Source organism: Periplaneta americana, chromosome 14 (genome assembly GCF_040183065.1).
Source record: "Periplaneta americana isolate PAMFEO1 chromosome 14, P.americana_PAMFEO1_priV1, whole genome shotgun sequence".
NCBI classification, from domain to species: Eukaryota; Metazoa; Arthropoda; class Insecta; order Blattodea; family Blattidae; genus Periplaneta; species Periplaneta americana.
Window position 1 is genome coordinate 108495669 of NC_091130.1, and position 9631 is coordinate 108505299.

At 36.2% G+C, this 9631-nt stretch overlaps 1 protein-coding gene across 1 annotated transcript in view; it reads left to right on the plus strand.

Annotated features, from left to right (window-relative positions):
* Nucleotides 1-3632, plus strand: part of LOC138713643 (uncharacterized) — a 63859-nt gene extending 60227 nt beyond the window's left edge. Inside the window, exon 6 of the mRNA XM_069845898.1 lies at nucleotides 819-3632. The gene's annotated coding sequence lies outside the window, so the exon portion shown is untranslated. The remainder of the gene's footprint in view (nucleotides 1-818) is intronic.
* The last annotated feature ends 5999 nt before the right edge of the window (nucleotides 3633-9631 follow it).

Below are 9631 nucleotides of genomic sequence, written 5' to 3' on the forward strand. Positions count from 1 at the left end.
TGCAAGATAATATTTTAATCGATTATTTTATGAGATATTAAGCTATACATATCTTTATAGCTGTTAATTATACTCTCTTTTAAGAACATACAATATCTATTAGTTTTCCATATTCTAATTAAATCACCAGAGATAGAAATAATAAGTTAATATACAGTGTATTTCTTTTCCATTATGTTCGCTGACTAATATTGTATTGTAGGCCTGTTGTATTACATTTATTTCTCTAATGATCTGTTAAATTTGTTAAAAGTGTGCAATCAAGAAAAAATATGGTACCGGTATTTATCTATTCCCTTGTACAATCTATCACAGATTATAGATTCGTCAGAATTAGGTACCAGTACTCACACAAACACGCACAAAACAATATTTCTAATATGAACTTACATAGCCTTGATCTTATTTATGCTGTAGACTATCTGTTGTTATGTATTTTGTAAGAGTAAATATAATCACTTGCAGCAAGGAATAAAGATAGGCTTTAATATAAAAAGTCTAATTTTGGAAAATTGGAAGGCATGGACTCATGAAAAATAGTTTTTGCCCTAGATTTGAAACAATTATAATTTGCATCTTTAATATCTTCAGGTGTCCAGTTATATAATCGGCTGAAGATACCTACTGTATATGGAAAGTACAGTATTGCTAAGACTTTCGGTAATCATAGCTTGTATATATTAAGTTGTTTGCAGTCCTAGTGTTGTAGTCATGAATTTAAGATTTCCTTTTAATTGGTAATGTTTTTATGAATAAAGCAAACTGCTTCATGGATACAGGCGAAGAGCAAGAGTTCTCTGGCGGCATCTTTGTTCTAGGTTTCACTAACTGGGGGAGCATGTCAGTCAAATTTATGACTTCCTGAAACCAACCCACTTCAGAAGGGCCTCTACTTCTAAAACCAAGAATAGGAAAGACGGTGAGGTCGAGGAAGTCAGTTTCAGAAAGTCACCGTGCTGTGTGGTTTTATGAAACAGTGTCGTAGTGTTAAACTTTGAAAAACTGGTCTTAATTATTATTAATTGTGTTACAAAGTTCGGTTTAATTCATTTTATTAACTTTATTAGAGAGCTTTAGTTAGTTACTTTTGTTAGTTTTATTGTCTTTCTTAAAAAGTTTTAATTTTATTAATTTTATATTATCGGTAATCAATAATGTCTAGTAATTCAAGAATTCGGAGAACAAGCCACATTTGGGGCTATTTTAAAGAACTAAGCGAGAATAAAGTGAAATGTAATTTTTGTTCAAAATCGCTCTCGTATAAAGATGGAAGTTTATTTAATCTAACAAGGCATTTGTGAACGCAACATCCTACAGTGTGTTTAACAAGCCAGTGTTTGACAGAAGACACTCCAGATGATCCAGATGCAGTTACCCCCATTCTCATTAGTGGTGAATATTCAGCACAAAGAGATCAGAACGAACAGTCATCTTCGCAGGTATTGCCATCATCTTCATCAGCAGCAGCAGCAGTGACATCAGCAGTATTACCTCAACCTCAACCACCAAGACATATCCAGAACCAAAGTGCCATATCGCAATATTTCAACAGACCTCTCACTAATAAAAAAATGCCAGGAAATGGACTTCTTGGTCGTGGAGACAATAGTTAAGAATTACCATTTAGATTTGTGGAGAGCCCTTCATTTCTTAAACTTATGAAAAAGGCAATACCTGCGTACAATTTGCCAAGCCTCAAAACGTATCCAATGTCTTGCTCCCGCAGATGTACGAAATGAAAAAAAAGGAAGTATTCAACGATATACGATCTGCAGAAATGGTGACACTAACAACAGATGGTTTGACATCGACCAATAACGAAAGTTATTTGTCAGTTTCAAGTACGACGACAAACATACAGCGGCAAATCTATCATAGGAGTTGAAAAGAGTGACAACTGACTGGCACATAGATGACAAGATAGCAGCTGTGGCTAGCAACAGTGCTGCAAATATTGTGGCTGCCATTAGATTGGCAGGATGGAATCATATCCCCTGCTTTGCCCATACTCTGAACTTGTTTGTACAGTATGGCCTTCAGAGTGTGAAGGAAATAGTGGCAAAAAATGAAGCGAATTGTAGAGTTCTTTAAGCGAAGCCCACAAGCAACTCTGAAACTGAAGGCTATGCAAGAAAACTTGAAAGAGGCTAACCTCAATTTGAAGAAAGACGTTACGCAATGGAATTCTACGTACGACATGCTTAAACGAATAGTCGACGTAAAGAACTCCCTGATGTCGGTTGTCGCTATTCATTACCCCGATCTCCCGAGCATCACAAATGAAGACATTATTATTATGGAACAAATTTGTGACCTGCTGAAGGTATTCAAAGATTGTACGGAGGAAATGAGTAGCAAGAAAGAAGTCACTATTTCGAAGGTCATACTGTTACATAAGGCTCTGAAGAAATGATGTTACAAACTCTTGAACAAACCAGGAATTAATGAGAATATGCATAAAATGTCCGAAAAGCTTATCGAAGCTATTGATAAGCGTTTTCGGAACATAGAAGAAAATCTTATTTTTTCCCAAGCCACATTTCTTGACCCATATTTCAAGACACATGCGTTCTCTGACCTAAGAAATGTGGAAAGAACAAAACAGGCAATAATATCGCATTGCGAAAAACTGATCAATACCTCAAGACGAACATCACCTTCAACAGAGCCTGCAGAAAGTTCAGAGGCAGGATCCGCCATTTGGGATGACTGGGATATGTCTGTTTTGCCATTAATAAAAAAGTCAAACCCCAAAGCATCGGCAGTTATCGAGATCGACAAATTTGTACAGGAACCACTGCTATCGAGAAAGGGTAACCCACTTTTTTGGTGGAATGAAGGAAAAGAGGTATATCCAAATTTATACAAACTGGCAAAATCTCGGCTCTCTATTGTTGCTACCAGGTAACTTGCCCCGACCGGGATTCGAACCCGGGCCACCTGGTTTCGCGGCCAGACACGCTGACCGTTATTCCACAGGTGTGGACAAATTCATATATTGTCATTGCAACTATAAAAATGGCCAAAACCTTAAAAGTTGAATATTTTGTGAAATAGATTTTTGTTCATATATGAAATACTTCTCACTCCCCTCTTGTGTACATAATGAAATTAGTATTTGTTCACTATCTTTTTCTCAGAATTTGAATGGAAAACTATGCGAGATTGAGATTGCATTTCTACTTACCTATTTTGAACTGTTTATATATTAGTAAATAATTAACTACTACTACTAAGATCTGGATCCTTAGCCCATCCCGTCCTCATTGAGAATTGTGAATGAACGAACACTAGACATCCAAAAGTAGTGGTACTCCTTTGTCATGTAACCAAAATGGCGCAAAGCTAAGATTTCAGGTAACAAAGGCCAGAAAAAAAAATGGGAGACATGCTCATTGCCTACTAAGAAACAAGTCTGTCTTTTGCATTTTTTAATCAACAAAGCTTAGTATTTGGGTTTCATGTTTTCCATATGTCTCTGTTTCCAAAGGTTAAATGAAATATTTGTATTCGTAAATTTTACAGTTATTTCGTTTTCTTTTTTGTGTACCAATTCTGCTGATTTCCAATTACTGCACTTTTTTTTTTTGCCATTACGGAAGTAATTTATATTCTATGTGGATGAATGAAAATAATTAGTCAGAACCTGCGACAGCTGAGGATATAGCAATGTTATTAGATACGATTAAAAAATGTGGGGATATGATCAAAAAGTGCTAGTAAGGGTAATTGTAATTGTAAATGATAGAGAAGTATAGGGGAGCGAGAAAGTGTATAAGCTGATGTGTAGAGAGAAATATAAGATTTATAGGAAGTGAGAGTATTGTGAAAGGTTTAGGTGTAAGTGGAATAGAGAGAAAGTTGAAAGTGAGCGCAAATATGAATGAGTGAAAAGTGAAAAAGGGTTAAAAGAAATGAACAAGTGACAGCATAAAATTAGTACTGACATTTGAACGTTGGAACAGTAAATGAATATAAGAGACAGATAGGAGAAAAGGTCAAAGAACAAGTAAGGCAAATAATTCAATATGATAATTTGTAGAGAATAAGTGAAATTGAAATCTTAGTGAATAGTAGTTAGAGGAAAAAGGGGGTTTGAAAGGCATATATAAATTTAGATATATTACGATTAATGATCAAATAGAGAATAGCAAACGAAATGTAGGAGAAATACTGAAAGGGAGATTGAACAAGTAATAATAAAAAAAAGTACATAGTTTAATTGGTAGAAGTTGTGTAGACATGTACTGCAAATATGTGTTACTGTAAGTGTTAATGGTGGCACCGGATGCAGAAATGTGAGGTACACCATTAAATGTAAAGAAGTGCTGTGACCAAATATATCAAATATCAAATAATTAAGATGCAAATGCTATTGTGATATCCACTGAATGAGTATAGACATTACTTCCAAAGTAATTCTTTATTGGTAAGATTTTGGCTGTATATTAAGATTTGTGATATTCTTCGGAAATTTTTATAGGAAGAAATATGACCTCTCATGAAAGAATGTCAGTATTTATCACTAGTCGAAATCTCGCTACATTAATTGAGGATTGTATTGTATTTTGCAATAGATGGATTGTAAATAAGTACTTATTAGGGAAATAAAAAGCAAACAAATATTGTTGCTTGCTGATAAACATTTATCAGTGTGAAAGAGATGTACTTTTAAGAGGGTTTGTAATGTGTTCATTTGTGGCAGCTACATATGTTTGGAACAAAACTGTCCCCAAATACTATCAGCTAGTCCTCCCCCCCCCCCCGTGTATATATTTTGACATTAACTTGATAAAAAAAAGTCAGAAGGCTTGCGATCTGTTCTATTTCTGAGAACAAAAATCATTTTATGTGATATAGTGTCTTGGGTGATGGAGATTTTTTGTTTCTGCTCATTCAAGATATCATTTCCAATTCATAGAGTCATGCTATGTTCAACAGTTACATTTATTATTTGAGATGGAGTTCATAATTAAAGAAAATGATGTTTCAAAAGAATGATACAGTTGACTAAAATTGTGGTTCATTCAGTAGTGGCTGGTGGTCAAAATAATGAGTGTGCTACAATTTCTATATAGGCCTACTGTATACACTTATATGTATTTATCTTAATTTGAGACTCGCCATACGATGTTTCTTCCTATTGCAGAACCTGTCAATTACCCTGGTGTTAAACCCTTCATCTTGGACATCATACTCTTTTCTATTGACAGTGTTGCAAGAGCAGTGAAACGATCCTGGTACATAGTGTTCCTTAAAAATGTTTTTATTCGTTTTAAGCAAGAAAAACATCTTTCTGGCTCAGCAGTGGTCATTGGTGTTGTAACCAAAATATTTAACAACTTCGTTATTTCAAAGAATGGATCCTGTGAATTGTTGGAGACTATGTATCATAACAATTGAACAGCTCCATCTATATTCAGGAAGTCAGGTCTTCCATATAGAACTCAAAGTTGTGTCTTTAACACTCTTTTGTTCAGTACAGTATAGCTGTTGACAGCAACTTCAAGTTCGTGTTCAGGAAAATTAGGCTATGCGAAAAATTGCTAGGCTATGTGAAAAATCGCCAAAAAATTTGCTGTTTAACAATTTCGTTGCGTCTAGGTAGCTTAAAGACTGGAAACGATGAGTAGTTTCCTGAATTATAGGGTCACATACTTCCTTGGCACCAATTTTCTGGGATTCCATTTCCCTTCTCTTGCTGACTGATTCAGGAAGAATCGCAAAAAACAGGTAGACGGCAGCAGCAGTTGGACACTTGAATTACCAAATACATTGTACATAGTTCCGAGTTCTTTCACAAACAAGCATTCTTTCGTTACGCTTTACTTTTGCAATCTCCAAGTTGTGTTGTGCTGAAGCTGACTACAGCACTTCCCCGCGTAAAAATAGCCAATCAGGGCAGTGATTTCAGCTTCACACATGCGCATTAATTGTCTACATTCTCATGTAGAGTTTTGAGTAGCACATTGTACCCCCTGAGGCACCAAAAACCTAAGAGCAAAGACTAAACACTCTATAACGCGTCATGAACATAACCACGGGAAATTGTCAAATGACAGATCAAATACTATGGTATTGCAAATACATTATTTGAGCAAAAATTATCATTGTGCTGTAGCACTGTAGCACATAAGGACGGGCCACCCCTGGGTTCATTTTGAATAATTGATAGGCATGGAAGTATAATAAGCAACTGTAAAACTTGTTAATTAGTTACAAGTTGGCACTAGTAAATTATGTATTTAGTTCTGGATTCTCTATGGTATAATTGGAGGTCTCAGATTACCTTTCATCTCTTGGATAAATCGGAACAGATTTGTGTTGCTTTTGAGTCTGGCATAAAATGTGTTACTGCAAGATCTTAAGCATAAAATCATGAAAGCTAAGTTTTAAAAATATTAGTATGGTAAAGACTGATAGAAAATAGATTTGATAAACTTTGCCAAAATCCTAGTCTTAACAAAAAATGAAATCTGCATTGTTCTCATAAAAAGTGAGATAAAGTGTACAAATACGTGTTTTTTACTGTACATATGAGTTGTGTATTTTTTTTCTTTCCAGAGTATTTGTTTATAAGTTGGTCAGTGATTCAACAAAAGCATTCTGCAGATAGCATATATATATATATATATATATATATATATATATATATATTTACCTGCAGGATTGCTTTCTATGAAAGTAAGCAAATAATTGTGTGTTGTATAGTTTTCATTTTTACAAATTTTTATTGCTTAAGTATGATGTGATGTGTAAATATGATTGCTGTAATGATTGACATTTTTAACAAAAGAAAAATAAAATGGAAACTGCCACATTTGCTGTAAAGAAATTACTTAACCATCAGTTAGACTCAGGTGAGATAGTGCTTTCCATATTCAAGTACAAATTAATAGTCTCTCTAATTAAAAAAAACTGACGTCTTCACAGATTGTACGAATAAGAGAAACGAGTGTTTGAAATGGCATAAAGAGTGTGTGCAGCAAAACTCAGTCCCAGTGAAACCAATGTTTTACATACTGTAAACTTTTACAGTATACTTTAAGAACTGATAACATTTTTACTGAAAATTATTTATTGTCAAATTTATACTAGTAGAGTCTGGATGTGCCGGAACTTGGGTGTGCCACCCTCTATAGGTAACTTCTCTGCCTTGTCCATGTGGTATGTGATCTACTCTCCAGACGTATAGACTCAGTGTGGCTGGGCATGAGAATGGGTAAGACTAACATAGCCGGAAACCAATGAAATACAATGCAGCCTTCACCTTTGTTCAGTGAAGACGTGTAATACAGTGCAGCTTTATGCTTCGTTTAGTGAAGACGTATAGGTGTATGTGATAAAATGAGCTTGAAAGAGCACAGAGGTAACATTAAATTTTGTGTTAAACTCAGTAAAACATTTACTGAGACTTTGGCACTCATACTCCAAGCGTATGGAGAAGAAGCAATATCTCAGACCCGAGTGTATGAGTGGCACAAGCGCTTCACAAGTGGCCGTCTTTCAATGGATGATGATCCACATTCAGGAAGACCCAGATCTGCAAGAACAGAAGAAATGAAGCTCGAGTTGCACAAGAAATCAGGCGAGACCGCATACAGTCAATAGATGCTGTGGCTACTTTGTTAGACATTTTGCATGGTTCTGTGCAATCTTTTCTCCAAAATGATTTGAAAATGGAACGTGTGTGTGAGCACGTTGATGCAAGAAGCCTAACAGATGATCAGCGGGAAGAGCAGCAACTGTTTAGTGGAGACCTGATTGACAGGGTGCACACGATCCAACTTCCAACTTTCTTGCACAGAGTGATCACAGGTGACGAAACATAGTGTTTCCTTTATGACCTGCAGCCAAAGCAACAGTCTTCAATGTGGAAATCTCCCAGCTCACCACAGCAAAAGAGTTTCCATGCCAACCGATCAAAGGGAAAAGTAATGCTTGAAGTGTTCTTCGATATCCAGGGTTTCGAACATTTCGAGTTTATTCCTGAGGGTCCAAATATAAGTAAGGAGGTGTATGTTGCAATTCTTCGCTGTCTTCGTGCTGCAGTTCGACAAAGAAGACCCAACTTGAGGCAAGGACAATTGGCTTCTCCATCATTACAATGCCCCAGCACATCGGTTGCTTTTAGTGAGCAAATTCCCTGCACAACACAAAATACCTGTCCATCCACAGCCACCATATTCTCCAGATCTTGCTCCAGCAGATTTCTACTAATTTCCAAAGGTCAAATCCCTACTCAAGGGACGGCGGTTTGCATCAGCTGAAGAGGTAAAAATTAATGCGACAACTGCTCTGCGGGAAGTGACCAAAGAAGGGCTGCAGGAATGTTTCGAGAAGGACGCTGGCAGAAGTGTGTCACTGCCTACTTTGAAGGTGGTGTTGTGTACATGATTATATGCCATCTGCAACAAAGGTATCTACACATGTTCGCACTGAGTCTATACACCTGGAGAGTAAAGGCCCATTCACAATGAAAATTAAACATAACCGTAACATAAACACAGAAGTTTGCGCCCAGGCTACCAAATGGGATCATTCACAATGATTCACATAAGCATTGACATAAACATTACCGTAAGACGTTAACATGAAAGTTTGCAAACTCCAAACTTTCATGCTTATGCTTACGTGATTTGCAAACAGAACACAATCGTGGAGCGCTGAAGTATACGACAGAATGTGAGGAAATGGCGTCGTTGTTATGTTTCCATGGTTACCAAGTATGTTTGCTGTTATGTTTAGGGGAGAGTTGGGTAGTATCGGACATTGGGTAATATCGGACAGTGAGTTTCTTTCATCTACCACACGATGATAGTACCTGATTGACATGGTTACGTTTCTGTGATGTCTCATAGAGAAACGTAACCATGTCATTCAGGTACTACCATATGGTGGTAGATGAAAGAAACACACTGTCCGATACTACCCGATGTCCGATACTAACTGACTCTCCCCTATGTTCCCATCGTGAATGATGGTATGACTTCTTGATTTTGCCGTAACGTTTATATTCTTAAGTTAACGCTTACGTTATGTTTAATTCTCATTGTGAATGAGCCTTAAGTCACATACCACACGGACAAGGCAGAGAAGTTGCCTATAGAGCATGGCATTACCACCCGAAGTTCTGATACTTTCTGACTCTACTAGTATTTTCAGATCATCATTTAGTTTGAATATCTCTTAAATGCATAGATTTCTTTACTGGTTAGTTTTCATTTATTGGAATAGAGAAACACTGAATTAGTACTTCTATCTTCAAACTGTAACTTTGGTGTGAAACATAGCAGTTTTGAACCACGAATTCTTAACACCAATTTTAGGACTATTCAAAAGTAACCTAGACCATTGTCAGATAATTGAAAGCAAATTTGATTGGATGTACAGTAAAACCCTGATAAGATGCTATTCAAGGGATTGCGTGCAAACTGCGTATTAACCGGGACCGCCTATTAGGCGGGTATACTAATTTTGGCTTATATACAGTATCTACACTGTATTAGTATTTTTACTTTTTGAAATACATGATTCATGAAAGGTAATACAATACAGTATTAATCCATTATGTAATTACTGTACTGTGTGTCAAAGACATTTACAATATGTACTGTACTTAATTCTTTCG